Source organism: Chrysochloris asiatica, unplaced genomic scaffold, assembly GCF_000296735.1.
Source record: "Chrysochloris asiatica unplaced genomic scaffold, ChrAsi1.0 scaffold00116, whole genome shotgun sequence".
NCBI classification, from domain to species: domain Eukaryota; kingdom Metazoa; phylum Chordata; class Mammalia; order Afrosoricida; family Chrysochloridae; genus Chrysochloris; species Chrysochloris asiatica.
In genome coordinates this window covers 490,580-496,179 of record NW_006408634.1, presented here as the reverse complement: position 1 = coordinate 496,179, position 5,600 = coordinate 490,580, and the positions used below count along the sequence as shown (strand labels likewise).

At 41.4% G+C, this 5,600-nt stretch overlaps 1 pseudogene; it reads right to left on the bottom strand.

The window, feature by feature from the left end:
* Positions 1-17: 17 nt before the first annotated feature.
* On the bottom strand, positions 18-5,250 carry LOC102839590 (annotated as a pseudogene).
* Between the last annotated feature and the right edge of the window lie 350 nt (positions 5,251-5,600).

Below are 5,600 nucleotides of genomic sequence, written 5' to 3'. Positions count from 1 at the left end.
GAGTGTTGGTGAGGTATGGTAGTGAGAAGTAGACTTTTGGCTTTATTGGCATTTTCTTTCAGGGTCTTTAGGACTTTGTCCACTGAAACTGCTCAGTCGTGCTCTTTCCAGCAGTTACAATCTGTTGCCATGGCGATACTTGAATAGCAAATTCCAGCCTTTTTAGCAAGAACCACTTCTGGCACTGTGGTCATGTTGATAACATCTCTCCCCCAGGTACACAGTACATGAAGTTTTCTGCTCGGTTGTGGCCTTTCCCATTCAAGTGACAGTGTAGTCCTAGCTTTTTAGAAGTCTCTAGAGGACCACTCTCATTTGGGGGCAGAATAGCTCAGCTGTTGGAGTATGGCACACTCCTCTGGCACAGGAATGACTCCGAGCATAGAAGGGTGAGGCCTTACGGAGGTCCTGTCTATGAACTGGTCACTGGTGACGATGGCACTGGGCTGAATCTCCTCCTTCAAGGAGCTACATGCATGGTCACCATGATGTGCGTACAACCCTGGTCCTTCAGAGCCCAGATGTTCGCCTGGCAGTTGACTTTGGAAGGCATGATGGTGTGTTGTGAGAAGCACACAATCCACATTAAAAAAAAAAAAAAAATCTTTCCCCAAAATTAAGGCATCAGATGGCTTTCCAATTGGAGTAGCCACATATTTTTCAGTTCTTCCTTCTAAAACTTCTGAGTCATTTAGGCCTGTCCCACCAATGATTCCAATCTTCACCGCTGTGGTGGCAGTGCCTGAAGCTAGGTCTGCAGGAGGAAGGGTACGTCCTGCCCGGCGCTGGGGAGTAGGCTGTGGTTGGGGTGCCTGGAAGCCCGAGCAGGTTAAAATGTCCTAACTGGCATTTGTTCATATGCTACATCTTGAAATGGTTGAGCATCGACCATTGCTTTTTGCTACAATGAGTCTGTGTATTCCTTTGATCTTCTTTTGATGTTTTATGCTTCATTCAATATTTTGCCCATGTTGTTGTCATTGTTGCCAAGTGACATTGAGTTAGTTCTGATTCATAAAGACCCTGTATTGGGTTTCCAAGGAGTGTCTGGTGGGTTTGAACTGCTGGTCTTGTGGTTGGTAGTCCATTGCTTATCCTACAGTGACACACCAGGACTCCAATTTTGTCCATAGAATCCTTCAATAAGTCAAGTTCGAATTTTTTATTCAGTTCTTTAAGCTTGAGAAATGCTGAGTGTGTTCTTTCCTTTGGTTTTCTAACTCCACGTCTTTGCACACTTCATTATAATATTTGACTTTGTCTCCTTTAAATTTTCTGTTCAGCTCTTTTACATCCTCATTTCTTCCATTTGCTTTAGCTTCTTTACACTGAAGAGCAAGTTTCAGATTCTCTCCTGACATGCATTTTAAGCTTTCCTGTCTTTTAAATTATCTTTTGCTTTCTTCCACTGTGATGTTCTTGATGTCATTCTGCACTTCTTCTGGTCTTCAATCATCATGGTCTAATGCAGCAGATCTAGTCTTGAAATGGTCTCTAAATTCAAGTGGGACGTATTAAAGGTCATATTTTGACTCTCGTTGACTTCTTAAATGTTCATCAACTTTAGCCTGAACTTGCATATGAACTGATCTGTTCCACAGTCTGTCCCTGGTCTTGTTTTGGCTGATTATATTGATTTTCCACTGTCTCTCCCCCAGATGTAGTCAATTTGATTCCTCTATATTCCATGTGGTGAGGTCCAGGTTGTTGAAAAGGTATTTGCAATGAATAAACCATCTTGCAAAATTCTATCACATGATCTCCATCATATTTCTACCACCAAGGCTGTCTTTTCCAACAACTGATCCTTCCTCTTGGTCTCCAGCCTTCTCATTCCAATCACCAGTAATTATCAGTACATCTTGATTGTCTGTTTGATCAATTTCAGACTGATTAAGTTGGTAAAATTCTTCAGTTTCATCATCACTGACTTTAGTAGTTGGTGCCTAAATTTGAAGAGCAGTGGCATTAACTGGTTTTCCTTGCAGGTGTAAGAATATTGTCCTGTCACAGACAGAGTTGTGCTTTAAGATTGTTTCATTGCTAAGCGTTGTTGAGTAGGTTCCATCTCATAGCGACCCTGTATAGGGTTTCTAAGGAGTGGCTGGTGAGTATGAATTGCTGATCTTGCAATTAAAACAACCTTGTGGTCCAGTGCTTATCCTAGAGTTCCATACCAGGACTTCAAGCTAGATGTTTAAATATTTTGATGATGAATGTGATGTGATTTCTTTTCACTTGTTGTTTCTGGCATAGTAAACCGTGTGATTGTTGGATTCAAAAGGGCCAATATCAGTCCATTTCAGATTGTTAATGCCTAGGACACTGATCATTTTGCTTTCCATTTCATTTGTGACAAATTCCAATTTTCTTAGATCCATACTTTGTGCATTCCATATTCCTATTATTAATGGATGTTTGAAGCTGCTTCTTCTTAGTTTGAGTTGTACCCCAACAACAAATAGAGGTCCCAAAAGCTTTGTTCCATTCACGTCATTGTGGTCAACTCCACTTTGAGGAAGCAACAGTTCCCCAGTTGTATTTTGAGTGATTTCCAACCTGAGAGATTCATCTTCCGGCATTTGTATCTGACAATGTTCTGCTGCTGTTCATGAGGTTTCTTAGTGGCTAAACATCCTAAAGCAGTCTGCCTTTCCTTCCTCCTCGATGGTTTTAGTATGGAAGCTCTGCTTAAAACTGTCCATTATGGGTGACTCTGCTGGTATTTGGAATATCAGTGGTGTAGGTTCCAGGATCACAGCAACACACAATCCACCACAGTACAACAAACTGACAGACAAGTGGTGAATGTCAAATATGATGTATAGAGAAAAAGTTTATTACTGTTCAACAGGAGCTGGTGGTGGGCAGAATGGTAGTTGTTAGTGAGCGGGTACTAAGTTTCTGTTTGGGAGTGAAAAACCTTTGGAAATGGATAATAATGGTAAAACATCATTTTGAATATAAATTAATGTTACTTAATTGTATACTTAAAACCTGTTAAAATGGCTATATATAATTACATATTTATTCTGATAAAAAGTGTAATTTTACATTTTACAGTAAATATATTTTATCTGAATAAAAATGTTAACAAAAATCTTTCATAATTCCCCTCACTAAACTTCAGGTTATTGGAAAGACTCTCAAGTTCGTGGCCTCCAGCTAGTCTGTGTCTCTTATGGAAACATATGCATAACCCTGGGCAGAACGGAACAGAAAGCTTCAAGAGGCTACTGCTAATGTCTCCAAATAACTCAAAGGATGAATTACGTCTTACCAGGAAGAAAGGTGGCAGGGGAGGGTGCTGTTGTTAGTTGTATTGGACTTGGCCCCCAACTCATTGCAGCCACATACACAACAGGACTGGATGGTTGTGGTCTGTAGGGTTTTTGCTGACTGGTTTTTGGAAGTAGATCATCCATTCTTTCTTCTTGGTCAATCTCAGAGTGGAAGCACTGCTGGAACCTGCTCAGTGTCTGAGCGGTATATGAACCTCCATGGACAGATGGATGTGCTTGAAAGGCACTGGCCCGGAACCACACCCTAGTCATGGCTGTACCTGAGGGGCATTGACCTGGAATTACACCCTAGTCATCTGCATGGAAAGAAAGAAATCTACTCCTGGACCACCATAATGCTGTTGTTAAATGCTGTGGAGTCAGTTAGGGTTTCCAAGGAGCAGCTGGTGGGTTTGAACAGCCAATCTTGCTTTTAGTAACCCAGTGTTTATCCTACCACGCCACGCCAAGACTCCTTAAGCAACAATACAGGGGTTGAAAATGAACTAGATGTTCTGAGTGAAGTAGTCTGGCACAGTGCAGAACCATGGTAGAGGAAGCAGGAAAACCAGCCTGGGTTCACATTATGTACAACCTGAAATGCCCTAAATTTCCAAATTCTGAATTTGTACAGAAGGTGAAGAAGAGGGTGGTTTTATTTATTTATTTTTAATCTCACAAATGACCTTGCATGTGCCAGTATGAAATGCTTCTGAAGCTGAAGATTTTCTACACATTCAGTTCAGTTGCCTCCAGTTGAAACAAGTTGGCATTGATTCAACTCTTACTCAAGGTGATCCCATGAGGGTCAGACCACAACTCTGCTCCACAGGGCTATCAATGGTTGGTCATTCAGAAGTAGATCATCAGGTTTTTTCTTTCCGAAGGCACCTGAGTGGACTTGAATCTCTAATCTTTTGCTTAATAATGAGCACATTAACCATTTGCACTCCAGGTACTTCAACCTCCAGAAATTCTCCTATCATCCCCAAACCGGATGAGTTTCCTTCTCTGCTTCCCCAGTCTCTCATTAGCCCTTATCCGTATCCATTTCTGTGTTTGCCACAGATCTCGGAAGCATTAAAAAGGTGTGTTTAGTTTTTGTGTTTACAGCATATGTAAGACAGCATCATTTCAATACATGCCTATCAATATAACCTAAAGATGGAGTTCAAACTTGAGGTGCCTTTGCCCACTTCCCACAAGCTCAGTAGAGATTGAGGATAATGAAAAAATCCTTCCCATATGTTCTTTAATTCCACTGAGATTAGGGGAGGCCTCAGAGAGCCTTTAAGCTGGTCGTTCTGCTTGCCTGTGAGGATGGAGACAACTTGAGGATGACAAGACAACACCCAGCTCAGAATATGTAGTGGGCAGAGGACTAACAAGAGTCTGGTGAAACTCTGAGCTCAGTACCAAGGACAGCTCTCTTCTGTCTGGCAAGAACTCAAGGAGATTACCTTGTCTTCTGACTATGGAACTCTCCGGCTCTACTTCTGAGAATTCTGTCTGACAATAGTTGTTCAGATCATCTGGTCACTGGTTAGAGACTCCAAGGAAGAAAGAAGGTGACTTGGATCCCTTCTCAGTATTATTTGAGATATTCAGGTAGGAAGAGAAGACGACTCAATTTGGGGGTGAATGAAAGTGTGAGATTAGAAGAGAGGTATTTATAGCACATCTATTATATACCAAAAGAGTCTTGGTGGCTCAATAGTTAAGCACTGAGATGCTAACCAAAAGATTGGTGGTTTAAATCCACCAGTTGATCCATGGGAGGAAAAAACCCTGGTAAGATTTCTCCTGTAAGGGAGGAAAAAACCCTGGTAAGATTTCTCCTGTAAGGGTTTCAGCCTAAGAAGCCGATGGGGGCAATTGGACTCTGTCATATAGGATTTCTATGAGCTGGAAGTGACTGCATGACACACAAAAACTATGTACCAAGATCTTCGATGAGTGCACCCCACATTATCTCAACTAATCTTCACATGTGGTTTTAAACATAGTTTCTATTTTTCAGATGGGAGAACTGAACACAAGAGTAAGTAAAATGCTCAATTCCACATGATTAAGAAGTGTGAGACTCAGAGTCTGAATTCAGATCTATGTGATTCTAAAACCCAATGTCTTTCACTGCATTAAGATTATTTTTGTATATGGTTACTTGTTCAGAGTTGAAAACGTGTGTCAGAGTCCCCAGCAAGCTGAGTGACTTTGGCCAAAAGTGTGGTCACATTCTATGTCCTTGCTGATCCAGCTCCCCATCACTCTAGCTTTTCTCTAAGAATTCAACTAATGCTTCAAGGCTTAGTTAACATG